The sequence below is a fragment of the Megascapheus bottae genome, chromosome 2 (assembly GCF_031878675.1).
Source record: "Megascapheus bottae isolate mThoBot1 chromosome 2, mThoBot2.hap1, whole genome shotgun sequence".
Classification (NCBI taxonomy): Eukaryota; Metazoa; Chordata; class Mammalia; order Rodentia; family Geomyidae; genus Megascapheus; species Megascapheus bottae.
Genome location: NC_143510.1, coordinates 5,870,742 through 5,891,131, shown reverse-complemented (window position 1 = coordinate 5,891,131; position 20,390 = coordinate 5,870,742).

Genomic DNA, 20,390 nt, shown 5'->3' with positions numbered 1-20,390 from the left:
GTGATACCTAGCCTACATGGTAAACTAAACTTGATTAAATGTATCATGCTTTCTGTAATATAAAGCTGTCTCGAAGTATTAATTTTTGCTTCATAATTTTTAAACAGATCATGTCTGCTACAAACAGGAATGTTCCTTTCTTCTATTGTTTTGTGAACAGTTGAAATAAGATTATGCCATAACTCAATAGTGCAAGGAATTTTGCATTCATTACTACATATGAAAGCTGAAGTTATATACATTATGTATCTACATATGGTAGACATGCATATATGTGCATAATATATGATGCTTGGTGGAAATATGTAGATGATGAATTTTCCTATAGACAATTTTGACTACTGATTCACTTTTTTGAGTTGGCACTAGACCCTAGCTTTCCAATATGTCTTGGGTAACATATATACTTAGGAATTCATCAGTTTAATCTGAAATTTAACTTCACTGGCATAAGGTTTTTATCAAATTCTCTATTTTCTTTTTTGAATTACAACATTCAAGTGCTGATTTTTCTTATTTCCAAATATTTATTCCTTTCTTTTTCTTTGTTCTGTGTCACCCTTTCTCTGACAACTTTCGTTAGTCTTTTCCAGAGAAGAATCTTGGTGGTATTGATCTTTTCAAGTTCAGTATATATTTCTCTACTTTATGAAATTTTTCTCTTTTTCTAAATTCTTTGGATTCATTTTGCCCTTAAGTTATAATATATAAATAAAGTTATAATAGCGTGTTAATCTTGCTAAACTCTGCTGCAGAACAGTTCCCAGAATGCTCTATATTTTAAGTTTTAGGTAAGGGTGGAGATTCCCGGTGGGAGGTCCAGTGTCTACACCCCTCCCCCACACACACAACACACACGCATCCCGTGGTTCTTTAATCAGACTATATTCTGGGAGCTGCTGTGAGTAGATTCATAGGAAGGATTAAAATCCCAAATCAATCCATTTTGGATTGATACAGAGGGAACTGATTTAATCAAGAGATGTCATGCAGTACTAAGTTCCCCTGAAGGCTAGAGAGGAAATGACAGCTGGTTGCCCAGTTGGATCTCCACCTGGAATCCTCTCTTCTCCACTCTCATCACTCATCTTGCGTTTTAGTTAAGAGTCTGGTGTTCCTGCTGTCTTATCACGCTTCCTTCCCTTGACTGGCTTATGCCTCCTGATTTCTGGTTTGAATGATGCCATCTCAAGAATGCTTATACAACTTAATCTGGAGCTATGTACTTTTATATTCTATCTATAGCTTTTGTCACATCATTTAAACTAAGTATAAAGTACTGGCTTTACATTCTTGCTGAAATCGCAATAACATCAGAATCATTACCTCATTTGTGTCCATCATTAGAATTATATTTCGTTGGTGGATATTTTAACTGTTGCATATTTTTTCACTGTTAATTTTCCAGTAAAGAACTGCTTCTGATTTTACAAAGTTTACTTCAATGTCTACATATTACCCCAATATTTGTGCACTCTTTTCTCTTCAGTTTCAGAATTTAGTGTTTGTTTTATTTTCACATGGAATTTTAAATTTAGAATTACTTACTATGTCAACATGCTGGTAATCAACTTCTACTGTGTCTTTCTGTTGAATAATGTCTGCTTTTTTATTATAAAGCCTGAGGAAATATTCCACTTTTATATGGTTCCAAGCTACAGCTTGTGTTACCTAGAATTCCATCATTTCTCTTGAGAAAAACTAGTGAGAAATTACTGATTTCAATTTTTTTGTTTTAGGTCAATTTCTTAAAAACATCATTTTATTTTACCATTTGCGTTAAATTATTTCCATTATCTTTGTTGTTCAGCAGTATTTCCATGAGCAAAATATTTATTTTTGCCACTTCTGGACTTGAACTCAGGGACTGGGCACTGTTCTTGGGCTTTCTCAAGGCTAGAGCTCTACTCGTTAAGCCACAACACCTTTCCCGGCATTTTTCTATGTATGTGGTATGGAGGAATTGAACCCCAGTCTTCGTGCATGCTAGGCAAGCACTCTATCACTCTTCTAAACTCCCGACCCAGCAAAATAATTTTTTGTATGACTCAGAATTTCTTTCAATTCTATTGATTCCCAATGACTCACAGCTTTAGAACTAACTACTTAACATGCTGACATTGTTGTGATTTCCTGGATTTCAAGATTCCTGACTGAATCCAGCTGTTGAAGAGCAAACCTTGAGTAAATGAGCAGTTTTCAGTGGGCATCTCTTATGTATCCCATAATAAACTCTAATAAAATATTTATTAAAATTAACTGTGTCTAACTCAATTTTTCTGATGTATTCTGTACAATTCCTTCAAACTTCTAATTCAATGATTTTATTATCTTCTACTATTAGTGCATTGTTGATTTGATATATTCAACATTTTGACTCAACTATTTAGTTTCACTTGTACAAGTTTCTTTTTTCTTTCTTTTTTTTTTTCTTTTTACCAGCCTTGGGACTTGGACTCTGGGCCTGGGTACTGTCCCTGAGCTCTTCAACTCAAAGCTACCAACCTACCCCTTGAGCCACAGTGCCACTTCCAGTTTTCTGGTGGTTAATTGGAGATAAGAGTCTCATGGAATTCAGTGCCCAGGCTGGCTTTGAACCTCAATCCTCAGATCTCAGCCTCCTGACTAGCTAGGATTACATGCATGAGCTACCATGCCCAGCTACAAGTTTTCTTTGATCACATTCTCATACTTCGCTTATTTGCATAAATTTACTGTTGTCCCAATGAATAATATTCGAAGCACTATTCTAGAATGTTGCTGACAATTCTCATGTCTGTAACACCGTGGTGCTCTTTTTTCTGGATTCCCACTTCCAGAGCATCATTGGCCTGCTCTTGGTTAGCCTATACTGCTGGCTGCAACACAGGTCTGAAAATTGAAGCCCTCGGTAAGAGATTAACTGGCACTGATCCTGCCATATCCAGCTTGTGAATATTGCCAGGCAGAGACCACCTGAAACAAAATCCTTGCTTTTCAAGAATATCCTTGATTTCCCCAAAGCAACATATGTCTGGCTTGCAAATCCATGGTTCACTTTGATTCAAGCTTTCTTGGATGGCGATTTTTATATTTTCAGCTTAACATTAATAAAATATTCTATCTTCCAACTTCAGATTGATTATCATTTTAATTTCAAACCTTTTGATAAATTATTCAGTATAAAAACTCAAGATTTTTCCGCTGAAAACTGACTATAAGGCACTAGATTCAGTTTCCCTCTAGTTTTGACCTCGTCATTTCTTTTGTATCTACATACCTTGAATGCTTCCATTCTTCATTTATTTTTCATAGCGTAGAATCTCTGAACATATTAATAAATTAAAAATCCTTGGTATCCTGAGAAAAGGATAGAAGTTTTCCTCACTGTTAATATTTGTGAGCCAACCAAGTTATCCATAAATAACCAGATGCATATGTAAAAGGTGCATAAGAAAGTAGCTGAGTTGATCATGTAAAGCAACCATGCACGTATCTGTCTTTTACAAATGTTCTATTGGGTTGTGAAATTGAATGATTTTAGTTTGAAATGGGCTTATCTAGATTTACTTCCCTTCTGTTTTACCATTTGCATACCTTACCATGGGCGATGAAGTGGACCTCAGGGAAAGTTTGAAATTCTGCATACCCTGTACACACACTTCTGATGACTACTTTAGGCACTAGAGACAATAAGAGGTTAACAGTAACTACAGGAAAATAGAAGAGCAATGACAATTTCTTATAGATAAACAGCCAGGAGGATGCTTTTGAGTTGCTGTTAGGAGTTAGTTGAACACAAACTGTAATGTTGCAAATGACTAACAGAACAGTAACATATACCTGTGGATGCTGTGAGCCAAAAAACATTTCTATCCTGTGTGGAATGTGGCACAATTCAGTGAGATTTCATAATGTGGAATTTAAGACATATGAATGCTTCATTTCTCTAATTTTTCCAGTCTATGGTTGACTACACGTAATTAAAACCAAGGCAAATATGACATTGGCTACGAGTGGCTACTTAAAGCTTGGTCCAAACGGACAAAGAAAAATATGTTACCCTGGTGCCCACATCTCAAACAGACCTATGCTCGATCAGACATAAGCCAATCATAATTTGCAGTCCATTCACTGCATTAGAATTTCCTTAAAAGAAGAGATCTAATTGTCTTTCTTCTTTAACTTTAAGCAATATCTAGCACAGAGCAATGTAACAGACATTTCAGTGCACTTGAGAGAGAAAGGAACGAAGAGGAATAATTAAAACCTGGTTCACACAAGAAATCTGGGTGCTAGCCACAGGTTAGGCAGGGTGTGTGTGTGTGTGTGTGTGTGTGTGTGTGTGTGTGTGTGTGTGTGTTTACATTTCTGGGGCTTGAACTCAAGACCTAGGCCCTGTCTTTAAGCTTTCTCAAGGCTACAATTCTATCACTTGAGCCACAGTGCTACTTTCGGCTTTTTGTGTCTATACTAAACTGAGGAATTGAATCCAAGGCTTCCTGAATGCTAGGCAAGCACTCTGCCACTAGGCCAAACTCCTGGCTGGGATGGTCAAGTTTTGAGCCCACCCTGTCACAAAATCTTTGATCATATAGTCTACCCACTGAGTTCCTGCACGCTGTTAAATGGAATTCACCAATAAAAGTAGGTTTTAAATTTGTGACAATTTATTGGCTACAATGAGAATAATGTTGAAACTTTCCATGACTTTCATCTTAGACTAAATACATGCTCTTTTACCTAGCCTTACGCAGAGTACTTTGTCTTCTCTGTTTACTGTATATCTCCAATCACCAAAAATATCGCAGAACAGAATCTATTCCTTCTGTTTTACACCCAAGGGAACTATGATCAGAAACCCTTGCTCTACAACATCAGTCTGAAAGTATGGGTTTGATCTGAGAAGGTGTATCTAAAAAAATAACTCTGAATATGAAGGCAAAGAGGAATCAAACATTGCAGTACAGGCCTTCATTTTGGGAAAAACTGTATCACTGCATATTTCTCTTAGTTTTCCTGGTGTGGTATGGGCAGCAGCATGGCATAAGAAAGCAAGTGGGTGGATTGTTTAGCCATTGTTTTTGTTTACGTGTCTGAGCAAAGATAGATAAAAGAAAGGAAGGGAAAGAAAAAAAATCTCTACCTGCAAACAATGCCCTGCCAGTATCACTACTTCATTTGCTAATGTCTGTGACTTAGGGTGTGGAAGAAGGAAATGGAATGATCCATGGGGCTCAGTACAGGGCACTTCCAGAAAGCCAGGAGCTGCCAGGCCTCCCTTCTTTACCAGCTACACTGTAGGCCCAGAGCAGAGCAATGTCCACCAGAGATCTGCACAAGCATGGTCCTCCCCATCACGTGACTTCTCTCAGGTTTCAGAACTTCCCCCCCTCCCCCCCCCTGAAATCCTGGGCCCATGGGCCTGTGGCCTCACAGGCTCTGGCCATGCGTGCTTATTAGCCTGGCTCTGGGGCTTTACTACCGGCTGCTTTACTTCCCTGTGTTGAAATTGGCAACTCCTGTGTTGCCTTAATACATTTTTGCATGTAATTGCCTAGAATTTTATATTAGGCAAAAAGTAATTTCTTTAGAAATTACACATTCAAAAATATATGGGGAATGATATCATGGAGAAAGAATTTTGCAAAGGGTAAAAAGCAACTTCAGCAGTTAATGTTTCGCTTTTTAGAGTTTTCCACGAAAATGACTTGCCCCTTATGACTAATTATGATTGTGGTTTGAAAAGATGTATTTTATTACCAAGTAGACCTGTGTATGTGTGTGTGCTGTCCTAGTCTTCTGAAGAATCATAGGTCCGCCCCTGTCTAAAATAACATTTAAATGATATTTAAATTAACATGTAGCGGTATGTAAGAAACCTATTTTATCAGAGAGTTTTCAAGAATTCTCTTCTCATGCACACACTCAAAACATAATAAGTGATTCCATTTACAATTTATACTTATAATTCTCAATTAGGAAATGAATTACTTTCAAAAGAAAGCACATGACTTCTGTTTTGCACAGAACCTAACTGGTTCTCATGGCTAAAAGAGCAACACAGCCACCAAACTGACTGACTGACCCTCGAGAGCCAGCAGCACAAAGGCTTATGTGTCTCATTAAACATTAAGATGGTCTTGAGTAGACATGCCACTGCTCAAACCTTTTTAGATGGATTAAAACGAATATCACACTAAAGTAGTCTGGTCATATAGATTGTTTTTTCCAAAATAATTTTTTTGTAAAAATGTTAAAGTCATATCTTTTTAGTACTTAATAAATTTCACTAAGATCAAATACCCAGCATGCCCTTTAAAATAAAGAGAAATACAAATAGATACAAAAAGATGATTCTAGAAATGTCTCTGGTAATTGGATGGTAAGCAATATACTTCTAATTTTGTTTTCATATCTACAATTCATTTTTATTTAAGTAGTTATACAATGGAGTTTCAATTCCACATGTCAGATTATGAGAATAGTGCACCTTGATCTTCTGTACTTAAGTTTGTCCTGTGTGTGTGTGTTTCTGAAAGAGCATTCATGAAGATTGTTCTAAATCACTTCAATCACACATGAACTCATCAAACTTTGAAAGTCCTTTATTTCTGCAGCTGTTGAGTACAAATGACAATTCCAAAAGGCTCCTTTCCAAGGCATACATTGGTACAGACTTAGTTTAATTTGCCAACTTCAAGAACTAGGCTTAATGCATTACATTGATGGTAAATATATTATGTATACAAGTAAAGTCAACATCGACTACTTTGCATTTTTTGAAATAAGTAAACTGTGTGTGTGAAAGAGACAGAAAGATGGAGAGAGGCACAGAAACAAAAGAGGAGAAAGAAAAAGAGAATCTTCAGCTCTGCAGGGATACATGACCACTGTCTGGCATTGCATAGTTTTTTAGTGAAAAAGTCAATTTTTCTCTAAATTAGATAGCTCTATATTTATGGTTCCCTTTGTGTTATTCCACAGAAATAAAAATTATGTCATTCTTTTGAAGATATATTAGTCCTATAAATTTCCAACAAGGAGTCTCTGGCTCAGTCAGTTCTATTGATATGACAAAAGTTTTAAATGGTCCTTACTCAATACGTAAGAATGAGAAAAATGAATTAAATGCTATAAAATCTGCATACAGGATTTAAATATGTGTTCTCATACCTATCAACCTTACGAGAGACAAAGATTTTGAAGGAAGGCTCACCTGTTGTGGCATTAAGTTTTTGATTATCTATGAAGTGCAAGAAGCTAAAAGCGGTGAAAAGACATCCAGTATTGATTACTGAAGGATTGTCTTTTGTGTTTGTTGTATTTTAGCACACAGAGGATAAACAGTCCTTCCTCACAATATAGAATATGAGCTCAGAGACCTAGAAACCTCATTTTTACTCAAAATTTAACTTCAATCATCTCTCTCTCTCTTTCTCTGTCTCTGTCTGTCTCTCCCCCCTCTTAGTATTTGTCTAAAACTGGCCAGACCAAGCTCTGTAGAGACCTTTCCCAAAATGTAACTACCTGAAATACTTTCTCCCAAGATTTCAAACAGATAGCAGGAGCAATTATAGTAAAGAAGGCAATTTTCTCCATTTATTTCTGTCCATGCTTCCTTCATCCACCCACTTCTGGTGGGAAATGTTAAAAAACTGACTTCCCAGAAGACAGCACTGGGAAAGGGGATATTAGGGGAGTGGGAGTCACCTAAGAAAACTCAGCTATGTAGGTCTAGTACCAAACACTCTCTTCCCCCTTCCCACATGTCTAGAGGACATCTTTCTCTTATGTGTGGAGTTTGTATGCCAGGCTTCTAAGTTCAGGTGTGATTGGGAGGAGCGATGGTGCAAACAGCGACTGAGTTTCCTGTAATGACATTCCTTTGTGCATAGTACGTCTCCTATCAGCATCTGAAGACCACAAAGTTGGGTCAGCTCTTACATACTTCTGTTTTTGAAAAATTTAAAAATAATAGATTTAAATAAGTTAATAAATGGCATTGGTTAACTTATATTTGGCACACCAGCAACTAGTTTTCATGCCAGTGAGTATACTTCATAGATTTTTGCTTACTCTGAGCAAAACTGAACATAGTTAAGAAAGCATATCAGAAGTTAGAATTTAAAGAATCTCCCTTATCAAACAAATGCTCAAAAGTCTTTGAATTTCAACTTACAGAAAGCATAAATGCAAGTAAACAAAAATCAAAGAAGTCCCAGGTACCACACCTCCACCACAAAGGGCCCAGGGAAAAGAGCATACAGAATGCATGCATGTTACAATATTTGGCTGCAAATTAAATGTGGGGTGGATATTCAGGGTGGTGGAAAATTCTGTTTGTTTTTTTTAAATTTATTCCTTCATCTTTAGGCATGATTGCATTGTTCAGGAAGGCTATTGTATGGGATGAAGTGACTGTGAGACACAGAACAGACACATTGTGTGAAAGGATTTGCTGCGATCCTGCATTCCTGTAATGCTTCTGTGGGTGCTTTTGGAATAAAATGGAAACAAAAACAGCAAAGTGACTCACTCCATGATAAATGAGGATGCCTGAAAAACATGAGCTTGTAACACCAGTCAGATTTACTGATACAATCTTGTCAAGAATAACATGAAAGGAGGCAGAAAGAGTTTCTACCAATGCCAAATGAATCAGAAGCTACACATGTGCTAATAAAAAAATATTTGATGGAAATACAGTAAAGATAGTTGGCTGCTTTCTTAACTGGAATGAGGTAAAGTTTGGAGGAAATGTGGAGTCTATCATTAAAGGTGCTAGATACTTAGTCAAATTTATATCTTAAACATTGAGTCTTCCAAATGAATTCGATTCCTTGTTCTTTTCTTATTGTGGTATTGGTGTTTGAATTTGGAGCTTTGCACTCAGTATACAGGTTCTTTACCACTGACCCATGCCTTGCAGACCTTCTTTTACTATAAAAGTGTAGAGATATTGACAGAAAAATAAACTTGAAAAAAATTGCAGTTGATAAATATAAATGAAATATATCCACCAGCATTCATTGTAGATTTCTGTCAACTTCTCTATGGATTTGAAATTTCCAAAATGAATTGTTTGAACATGGTACAGTAACAATCCTGAGTGAAAGAGAGCAACAAGACGATATGTTCCAGACTGATGTCAAGCACATATTTTAGTGAGTTTGTGTATGCCTTAAGAGAAGACAGAGCAGAGGGACGGGCAATGCCTTGCACCAAGCAGTGTACTCTGCAGTATTTTGCAAGATTTTTCTTTTTGTGCCAGCCCTGGGCTTGAGCTCAGGGCCTAAGCACTGTCCTTGGTCTTTCCCAAGGCTCGAGCTCTACCACTTGAGACACAACACCATTTCTGGCTTTTTGCTATGTATATGCTACCGAGGAATTGAACTCGGGTCTTCGTGCATGCTAGGCAAGCACTCTACCACTAGGCCAAACTCCCAGAATACTTTCTTCTTAATATTGACAAATCTATGCTACATTTTGTCAGTTCAAAAATGACGTATTAGAGAGCAAAGTGGTCAGTCCAAATCACACCAACCCCAGATGAATGTTGTCTCACACAGAAGTAAGATTCTTTAGGTGGTATTCCATGATTAAGCTACAGGAAGGTGTCTTGTCCAAGCCAAAGGCATTTAGGATTCTCCAGCACTGTGGTTTCAGTATCTCCTCAGAACTTGTGGTGAAAGCTCGTATCAAACTTTGACCTTGGTTAAGCACCTGACGTATGCTCTGGGTATTATTAGGTTGGTACAGAACATGCCTTCGGAGTACTTTGCCAGACCCATTTCCAGTACTTGAGACCTCAGTCACTTTATCCCCAGAGAGAAATAAAAAGGAATCAAACACAGACCCAATCCCTGAATACACACAGAGGGTGGGGAGGCTGGGGAGAAGAAACAGAGACAGAAAAACAGAGATCTTTTGATCTCTTCAATTCTCGTGACATGTAGGGGAATGCCTCCCACAATCCCCCATTAATAATAAAAATGTGTCTGAAAGTGACTTACAATGTGAAACTTTTAAGAGGCTGGCATATTTTTTAATTCAATTTCCCCAGATGTCCAATTATTTATAAATAGAAAAATAATAAATCAGTGGTAAGGTTAACACCAAACATTATTACCAAGTGATACTGCATAGCTGCTAAGAGTTGCTGGAAAGAAAAAAAAGGGGGGAAGCCTTCATTTCCTAAAGACATAGTAAGGATGCCGATGCAGTAAATCACAATGTTCATGATATCCATAAAATGAAACTATTGTTTTGTGCAAAGCATAGCCTCTCCTTTACAATGCCAATATGCTTATATGAGCAGAAAAGGTCTGGTGCACAGTGGATGGCACCTTTAAGAATTCCTTCCCAAATGTGAGTATTTTAAAACATGTACACGATTCTAGAACTTCTTATATTTTTCATTGTAGCATAAAATTGGTCAATTGGGAGAGGGTTTAAGTGAAATAAAATTCATTCTCTTATTGCAAAAAAAGAATATCATCCCAATAAATTAAAAATGTGTTCTACTTTGTAACGTATAAGCACACCAAAATCATGTATGTTTAAGCATGGTTAATAAGTATCCTTTTTAAGTTCCCAGCATGTTGAAGTATAGGTAATTCAAGAATTGTGAAGGATTCAGGTATTTTAATTTCTTATGCAACAAAACTCATCCTGATGTAGGGATATAGCTATTGACAGAAGATAGTGAGCCTCTGGGTCACAGATCAAGGAGGGTTTGTTACTACCAGTAGTAGCTGGAGACCAAGTAAGGACAGTTTTGTGTGGGTTCCCTGAGCTCTGATTCCTGCAAGCCCATGCCACTATCACCCAATAAAATGAGCAGGTCCCCTCAGGACTGAGGTGAGCCTCAGCTTGGTGAACCTAAATCCTTTTTGATGGGGAGAAGCCATGTCTACGAGCTGTTCTACAAAGAGACAAGATCTCTCTTTCCTAACATTTCTCTGTACAAACAAGCTAGCAAAGATAGGTGACAACAAAAGGGCAGCTGGTGCCTGACTTGCAAGATGCATGAAAATGTGAGGTACCCATCATCTCCCAGGAGACAAGTGCTGATGGTAAACACAACAAGCTGAAAAGTTCCATCTCTGGGAAGAATAATTTCAGAAGAATTACAAGTGATGCCTGGAAGGGTGTCATTTTGGGTCAACTCTGTCTCTGGAATGAATTATAAGATTATCTAGCACACTACTGTATGTTCCATATAAAGCTATTAATTAAACATTCATGCTTCTGCTAATTTATGGAATATATTTCTAATATTCCAGATACAACATCTGTCTCAGCAATTAAATTAAGGTAGACTAATGACACTCAACTAAAAGTGATGTGGCAATACCAGAAGATAACTAACTGGGTTATCTCTCCTGGGAATGCTGCTAGAATCTAGTTAGTTGTGGGCCAGAGCTTGACACTATGCAAAGTACATATAATCCTCCTAAAACAAATTATTGTTCAGTGAAAATGCCAACCAAACCAAGGTTAAGGCATCTATCTTGATGTGTTTGCCTAATCCCAATAATTCATCTAATCTCAAATAATCTGGAATGAAATTGCCTACATGGTAATTGAGAGTGTTGGCTAAAAGGATTTAGATTCATTTTAAGGAAAGTAATATAACTACATTTGCATTCTTAATTTTTTTGAAATACCATCTAGAAATATTTGGATATTATGTGATTACATAATTGTGAATTGAAGGCATTCTCTAATTCATAACTCCAATGTATTCTCAGTTTATAACACCAGTTCATAACTATTAGCAAAATGTATATGGCCACAGAATAGAAATAATTAAACTTCACTCACAAGGTTTTGGAATTTAGACTCAACTCTGATGAATCAAATCACTTGGAAAAAATGGCCAAAATTATCTGACCTTAAAGTTTTCTTTCAAATGGGATGATTATAAAATATATTACTTCTTGAATCCATAATAGCATCATGACAGTTCACTGATATTATGGAGCAATAAAAAACTTACTAAAATATAAGCAATTAATATCATCTTGGATGCTAACAGCAGTGGGTTTTTTGTCTTTATTGTTTTGTATTTTTTCTTTTATTTTTCCTGTGACATCCAGTCACAGGGATAATAAATGGTCTGCTTTGACAGGATAATTGATTTTTGAAATCCGCAAGGATTTTACAAGGATTCTACTTCTCAGAAAGTTCTAGCTTACCCTCTTTTAGGACCAGGTCTTGAGCGATTTTGCGGAGTAGCCCATCACTGTCAGGACAGTGTTTGCTACCTACAACTGCAGGACCACACAATCACACAATGTCTTAAGTGCTTTGCTGCTGTAATATCATGAATTTTCTAACCTGTGCTCCCAGGTGTCTGGGAATGAACTAGCACCTGCTCACTCACCCCACCTTCCTGTGCAGTTCCTGTGCAGCTGGGATGACAGCAGACATGCCACCCTTGAGTCCGGGCTAGCCTCAGACCAAGAGTCTCCTCACCCGGCCTCCCAGGCAGTGGGGAAGACAGCCACACGTCCAACTCACTTGTAATCCCTAAGCACTCCATCATTATCGTCTCTGAGGTTTCTTCACTGCTCGCAAAGCATGCTTTCAGTTGTGGGTGGTTTTCGGTAACGCAGTCATAGGTATCTTGTAGCCAACAAAAGACAGTGCGTATTTTCATAACATGCACTGCCTGTGGGCTGAGCCTTTGCTTTAGATCCCTCTTTCCTCGGTGGAGAAGCTACGCAGTGAGAGCAGTGCCTGGCTCTGGAGGCCACGTGGGCAAACCCGACTTCATAACTTCCCTGTAATCCAATGTCTTAGAATCGTGGGAAGGCTCACCTCCAAGGACAGCAGCATGTTCCAGCCTGATCATGGCACAGGTGGGGGAAGGAAAGAGCACTGAGATTATGGGCAGGAAAGGAGAACCCCACGAGCTCTGGTCACCCCTCCCAGGAAAAAGGCAAAGGAGCCAGCAGAGGAAGGGAAGGGACTTATGTCAAAAGGAAATAACTAATTGTAATTACAAGGTCATTTTTTTCAAAGAAAGTAAGAGGGGAGAAGAAGGGAGGGAAAGAAAAGAGAAGGAGAGGAAGAAAGGAGAGGTAAGGAGAAGGGAAGAAGAGAAGAAGAGGCAGGGAGGCAAGAAGCTAAGAGAGAAAAGAGAAGGAATGTAGGAAAGGAACGCAAAGGTAAAGAACATGGCTTCAAGAACTGAGAAAGGAAAAATGGAAAATAGGTTGAAGAAGAGAAGGGGAGAGGAAGGGAGGAGGGGGAAGAGGAGAAGAATATAGAGGGGTGGTGAGAGGAATGGAGACAACAAGAAGAGAGGAGAAGAGAGGAGGGTAGAGTAGGGAAGAAAAGGGAAGGGAAAGAAAGTGATCTGGAGCTTCTGAGTGGTCCATGGAAATAGCTCATTGTGTGAAGAGACGGAATCATCTGGGCTGTCCCACACTGTACCACATGCACAGACAGACAGACAGACGCCACCCAGGCACCTTAGCAGTGTCTCTCAGTCCTCACTTCTAGGCTTCTGGAACCCTCTCTGAAGTCTGAATTCACAAGCACGTAGACATATGTGGATATTTGGAAAATGATGTTTGATGGTAATGATGATGATTTCCTGCAAACACTGGTGTCTCCTCAGGCCTGCGTGACTGGTGGAGGCTTTTGATTCGCTTTGGCTTGATGTCTTCCGAACAGGCTGTGTTGGCTCATCTGTTCAGGAAAACTAGGGTAGTCCCCCCTCCAGGCAGAGGAAGGATGGGATGACTTCAAGCTCTGCTCCAATTGTATGATTCTAGGAAGTCAGATAAAACCGAGAAGAGTTGGGGTGGGGGGACTTGGTGTGCATCAGATGGTGGCTGGCTGTGCTTTCCTCACCGATGACACACAAGGAAGGGTGCTGAATCTGAGCATGAGCAAGGGAGGCACAGAGGGGAAGACTTCCTGACACCAAGGCTGCGTCAAAGGTCAAAAGAAACCAGAAAGTGAAGTCAATTCTCCTTTCCAAGTAGCCCTTACACAAGTGTGCTGAAAATCCTCTGCACAATGGTGGGAAAGACGACCTGTATTTTATTTCTCTTCCTCCAGCTACCAACATTACTTCAGGTTTTCCTTCAGAACAGCTGGCGCTCTCAGGGGTTATTAGAACACACAGCGCTGTTTCAGATCCTTCAGATATCTGGATTAATGTTCATTATTTTGTACTTGCTTTATGTTGTGGGGCTTTATGGATCCACCACAGAATGGCTTTAATGTGTTTTACATGCCTGTGACTCCAGCATCGGATCATCCATATGTTATGAATCGCACTAGTTTTATTCACTTCAGATGTACCAAAGCAGACATTAAAACACCAAACTAAATGCACGAGTCTCCCTCCCAATCTCCCATATTAGGTAAGGTTGTAAAAATTGGTTTCAGAAGTGTTTTTGCTCAAGGATTTTGGAAATCTTACTTCAGAATAACTTAAGAGAAAAAGTCAATTGTTCTGGAATTGAATTGATATACTGGTAGAAAATGATTAGCTAGCATTCTCTGGAGGAAAATGAGGACAAAAACATGAAAAGGGGTATCAATGTGTGTGAAGTAATGCACCTTCTATCTGGTGAATATAACTCTATCACCTCTACTAATTATAATAAAAATTAAAAAAATAAAATACTGAGTATTTTATCAAAACCTATTAGCAATTACTATGGAGTGTGAAACAAAATAGCAATAACAATCAAGAATACTGATTGACCTTCTAAATAGAGTATGAGTAATTTGTAAGCAACTACATAGCTACTTAAAGTATAAAACATCAACATCAAAAGTACACAAAGGGAAAAAGTGTAGGCAAAAGAAGAGGGATGAATACAGTCAAGAATCCAATGTATATTCTACAAAATCAATAGGAAAGAGGAAGGGGAGGAGAGGGGAGGGATGGGTGAGAATGTTGAAAAGGGTGTATTCACCAAGTGCTTTGTTAAGTGGCCACTCCTCCTTATAGCTGCTTAAAGAGAACCAAGGGCCTGTACATTATATCACTTATCACATAAGGACAAATGAGATTCTATTAAAACAGGTGCTTTTATGATCACAACAAATATGTGCTTCTTATAATATTAAATAAAAAATGTGGGCAATAAATCAGGATATAAGGTGACCATTAAAATCTAAATCCAAATACTTCCAAGTGTCATGAGCAAAACACACCTGCACACAACATTGCTTGAGAGGCTCCTTTTGGTGTTCCGACCATAGTCCCACATGTGTGAGGTCCTCGATTGCTCAATCATTAAACTGCACACAAGCCCAAGACAGAGACCCTTAGAAAACAAAGGCCTAACTTGGATTTTGTACATAGATTTCTAAATACTTAAGCAAAGCAGATTCTATTGGTTGACATGAAATGGGTGTAAATGCCAGAATAATAACAATAAAATAATAATAATAATAATAATAATAAATGATGAACAATAGGGAGACGCATTCTATCTCATCACCAGGTGTCCACAGGTGGGAGAACTACATAAGCCAACTTCTCTTATTCATACAAGCCTGGGGAAATGCATTCCTCATCTCTTCACAAATGGTTTTGTCAGGCAGAATTTGCACACAGGTATCAGGGAAGCAAGATAAGGGGGAGCCATTGCTGATGTGTCCTCCCGCAGATTTTTCTTCACCTCTCGCTTGTCAGAGCTCAGGCATGCTTCTTCTGCTCTTTGCTAGATTACACAGGCCCAAGACCTTGGGGATACACATGTAGGAGGTGGCAATGCCATCTTCTAGAAGGAACGTAATTATCCTCTGGATCCTGCCAAGAAGCAAACAAGAAGTATTGAGCAGGCAACCAATGGTGTGTCCAAAATCCACACCTCAAATATCCACATATTTTTCCAATTTTTTTAAAGCTATAGGGTAATAGAAACATGATCCTACATGTACATCTACACTAATATACTGAAAAACAGAAGTGAAAACTAATCAGACTAGACTGCAGATATTATACTAATTATGATTATTCACATGAAGAAACAGAGACCAGCCCTACAAATTCCATTTTCTTATTGTGCCTGCCAGATGGAAAGTTGCTTTTAGATTAAGCCAGACTTTTCAAACCGTCACACCAAGATATATTTACCATTTCTTTCACGTCTGCTTTGCATACATGGATTAAAAAATTTAGAGTTCAATCAAATAAAATTGAATGCTTAATATTTATCTTTGTTCAGCAAACTAAAAAATAGCTTTTTAATAATCAAAATCTTGTTGTCTTTAGATGTTTTGTCTAAAGACTGCTCATAAAATTCCAATATTCCCTCTATGTAGTGACGTGTTACTGCCATAAGATTGTAATTTGATCCTGATTAAAGAACATTTTGTTCTTAATGCAATATGCTATTGGGCAACTTCTAAAGCCAAAGAAAACAGATTGTTTAAAATCCACATCAATTTGTAATATGGTTATATTTCAGATGTAGTGTGATTGGTTGCAGGATTTGCTTGAAATTCTATGGGTTTCAACTGTTCACTTTGAGCGAAATGCTCAATCAACAGAAAAAGATGGGTGACTTTCTAAACTTTCTGTAAGCTGACACTTCCATTTGTGATCAGCAAGTAAAGTTATGTTTTCCTAAACAGATGGAAATAGGATAACAAAAACAAAAGGAAACTTAGGAGCAGGCTGAGGTAGGCAGCTTTATCACCAAAAATTAAAAAAAAATGATTACTTATAAAATGCAAACCCAACCTCCCAAACTGTAAATAACACACAGACAGACACACACACACACACATCTCTCTCTCTCTATATATATATATATATATTATTTATACACACACACACACACACACACACACACAACAGGTCAGAACTTCCCCCCTGAGAAAGGGCAGTTGCTTGCAGTACTCACCATGTTTCCCTTGTAAGAGTTTTCTCACTTTGTTCAAAAAGAGACAGAGAGCTTCTCCCAGGTGTGTCAGATCTTGGGGGATTCATCCCCAGAAATGGCCAATCTTCCCAAGGCCAGCGTTCCCAACACATGAGGAAATAAAATCACGTATCAGATCAATAATGTGTTTAATCCAGGGGGAAACTTGGTTCCCTCACATGTAGGATCACACAGCTGAGTGGCATTCTGCATTCTTAGTAATGAAGTTGGTATACTTATCTTCCTTTGTCAGTTTTCTCCAATACAAAAAAGCAGGAAACGTCTGATTAAAAGCCTGGGGCAGTCCATGCAGAGCTTCTTTCCTTCCCATCCTGAGTCTTTCTGTCCCTCTTTCATCTTGGTCTTCTGCTCTGACCCCATTGATATTCCTGGGCATAAAGCTCTCTACCTCCCTTCTCTGTGTTTTCTGATTGAACTGGATGGAAAGGTTACACCCTTTGTTGAGTGTCGAGGAGGATCAGAGCAATCCTAAGAAAACAGAGATTCACCCCCCAGTGATGCTGAAGGCTTTGTTAGTTTCCCCAGCAGCTCCAGGCAAGAGACATGAAAATGAGCAGCAAGAAAGACTGGAATCCACCAATTAGAGCAATGCTGTAACAACATGCTCAAATGAGAGCCAGGAAAAGAAAGCGGTGTCCTACCTCCCTGCATAGACATTGGCTGGAAATGTGTCCTGCTTTTATTATTACTAATTTATGGGATAGTGGGCTTCAGAGTTCTGTTTTTGCACTTGCACAGATGATCCAATTTTGATTTCTCTCTTGATCCAACCAGCCCAATGCAACCCTCTTGATGCTGACTCCCACTGGTCCTTCGAATTGGCTTCCTTTGTAATCATGTCATATGCTCTCAAACCTAAATTCCAACAGAAAATAACATTTGTCTTTCAATGTTTGACTGATTTCACTTAATGCTAGCTATACCCATTTTCTGGCAAATGGCATCATCTCCTTCTTTTGCATGACTAAATAAAACTCTACCATGTACCTAAAGCACATTTTCTGAAGTTGAGGATGATTTTATTTTAAAATGCTTTATGTTCTACTTCTAACTAGTGGAATTAGGGCTCCACGAAGCTTAGAAAGCTAGTGACGATTGACAGAGTGATTCGGGGTGACTTGCCCCTCCACAAGGAAAACCATCTTTGCATCTCCCTATGTCTAGAACCTACCCTGTGAAGACTGCACTACTCTAAGTGAAGTCTCAAGTGCCCCCAGAGAGTTAATATGGCTCAAACATGGCAGTGTTTGCATGCCATCATTGGGGAGACTTTCAGAATCTCAGTTTGAGAATGTGCACCCAAGATTCCTGAAAAAATGGGAGCATGTACAAGGAATTTTAGGGGATCCTGTGAACACTTGCTCAGAGAAACAGGCTGTGATGGGCAGCAAATTAGTTTGTTAACTGGCATGATGTGTCCCTTAGGAGAGGAGGCAACTTGGAAGATTATGGCCTTATTCATACTAAGATGTAAATTTCTATTAGTATACTCTTCAACAAAACTGATAAAAATCAAAAGTAATTTTTTGGTAGCTCAGCATGGCAAAATGTATCTGGGCAATCATAAGCATATTATTCAGGCATCACCAAAATATCACATGAAAGGCTATGGGCAAACTGTCAGAGTCAGATGTGGATATTTTAACCACATGTTTCCGGTTTTCAGTTAGAAACTCGGCCGTGTTCAGAACTGCCCAATAAAGACCTGGGTTAAACTGATGAAAAGGAAACTTAGAGCTTAGATTGTCACATCATATTTAAAATTCCTGTGATATAAAAAATGAAATAAGCCCTTAATGTTTGAAGTGATATTTGTAAACAGTGTTTAAATGCAGAATTGCTCTTCAACATGGGAGCTGCTGTTCCTATCCAAATTTACTTCAAATATACTTACAAAGTAAAAATGAAGAAAATATTTTCTATAGAGCACACTTAGCCAGTCAATTAAAGAGCTGTGATGTTTGAGGTCATTGTATTGTCTAAGGCAGGATGGACCTGAATCACAAAGCACCTGGAAATCATTTCCATCAGTAACAGGACAAGAAAGGTGTCCTTGGGCAACTCAGCATGGTGAATTCAGCTTGAACATGGGGAAATTGAGCTCTTATACAGGTGTCTTTCACTGAAATTTTTCCTAAAGTAAGGTCATCTAGGAGCTATTGTGTAATTTTTCGGTTAGAGGATTGAGCTATTATTACATGTTTCTTTTTTTATAAACTATCCTGTTAAGATATGTCACTTGTATGTATAAATAGAACAAAGGTCCCACTGTAATTGCTATGCAAGTATCACAGAAAAAAACCAACCTAATTACTCTCTTAAATATTGTTAACACTTGAGGGTATGATTGTCAGCACAAAAATTCTTTCTACTCCACTTTTGTTTGCAAGAAAGGAAAACAATGAGATTTTAGTAGATTTCAACCTACACCACAGTAACAGCTAATTAAAACCTTGTTCCCTATGAGTGAGAAAGTTAAAATATGCATGTAGTGTCCACAAGTATTGTGTAGTGATAGCTACATTGCATGTGTGTATGTGTGTGTGTGATTCCCTTCAGGTTTCTCCAAGACAGATCCCAAGCTCTAGTGGAAAAGGAATGCGTTCTCCCATCTTTGGCTTCAGAAACGAGGACGGTTCTGTGTTACTTGTAAATCTGACTCCAATTTGTTGCAGCCTAAGTGTTTGTATCACTCTCAATTTCCGATCTTCAAGTGCCAATCCTTAGTGGTGTGATATCAGGAAGTGAATACTTTGGGAGATGGTTTGGTCACTAGGGAGGGGCCTTCACAAATGGAATCCACGCCCTTACAACATCAGAGAGAGCTCTGCGCTGTCCGGGCCATCCTCAGGAGGAGGGAGCCAGGAAGAAAGGCTTCCCATGTGCTCCTTGAGCTCAGGGTTCAGGTTCTACAACTGTGAGCAAAAAACTCTTGTCGTTTGTGACACCCCAGCAGTTTCAACAGCGAAAAAGGACCAAGACCAAGTTCATCCTTCTCTTAGAATTTTAAATACTTCCATTCATACAGTTCATATATCTTGATACAGTTCTCCCCGAGTCCTTGCTAGCCACCACAGAGTCTGTGTTTCAGCATAGCAGACATCCAAAAGCTTAATTCAGAAGATGAATTCATTCAGAAACACACCTGACTGTGGGTCAGGTAATGGCTGACTGTAAAGGCCTGGGCAGTGAAATGGCTGTCTTTCACTGGCTCTGTAGCTATGAGTGGGAGTGCTTCTGTGTGTATAAGGAGGATTGGGACTTGGATGCATTTGGAAAGGAGAATACAATAATACAATTATTACTACCCATGTGTTTTGTCTCACATCCCTTAATATGTGAAGAAACTTGAATATTGTCATCTCTTTTTCTTGAAATGGGGTTATTTTCCTATATGAATAACAGAGTATGAAATTCGGAACACATAATAACATAAGTGGATGAGTATACTACTTTTTTTCATTATGTTCGACAAATAAATAA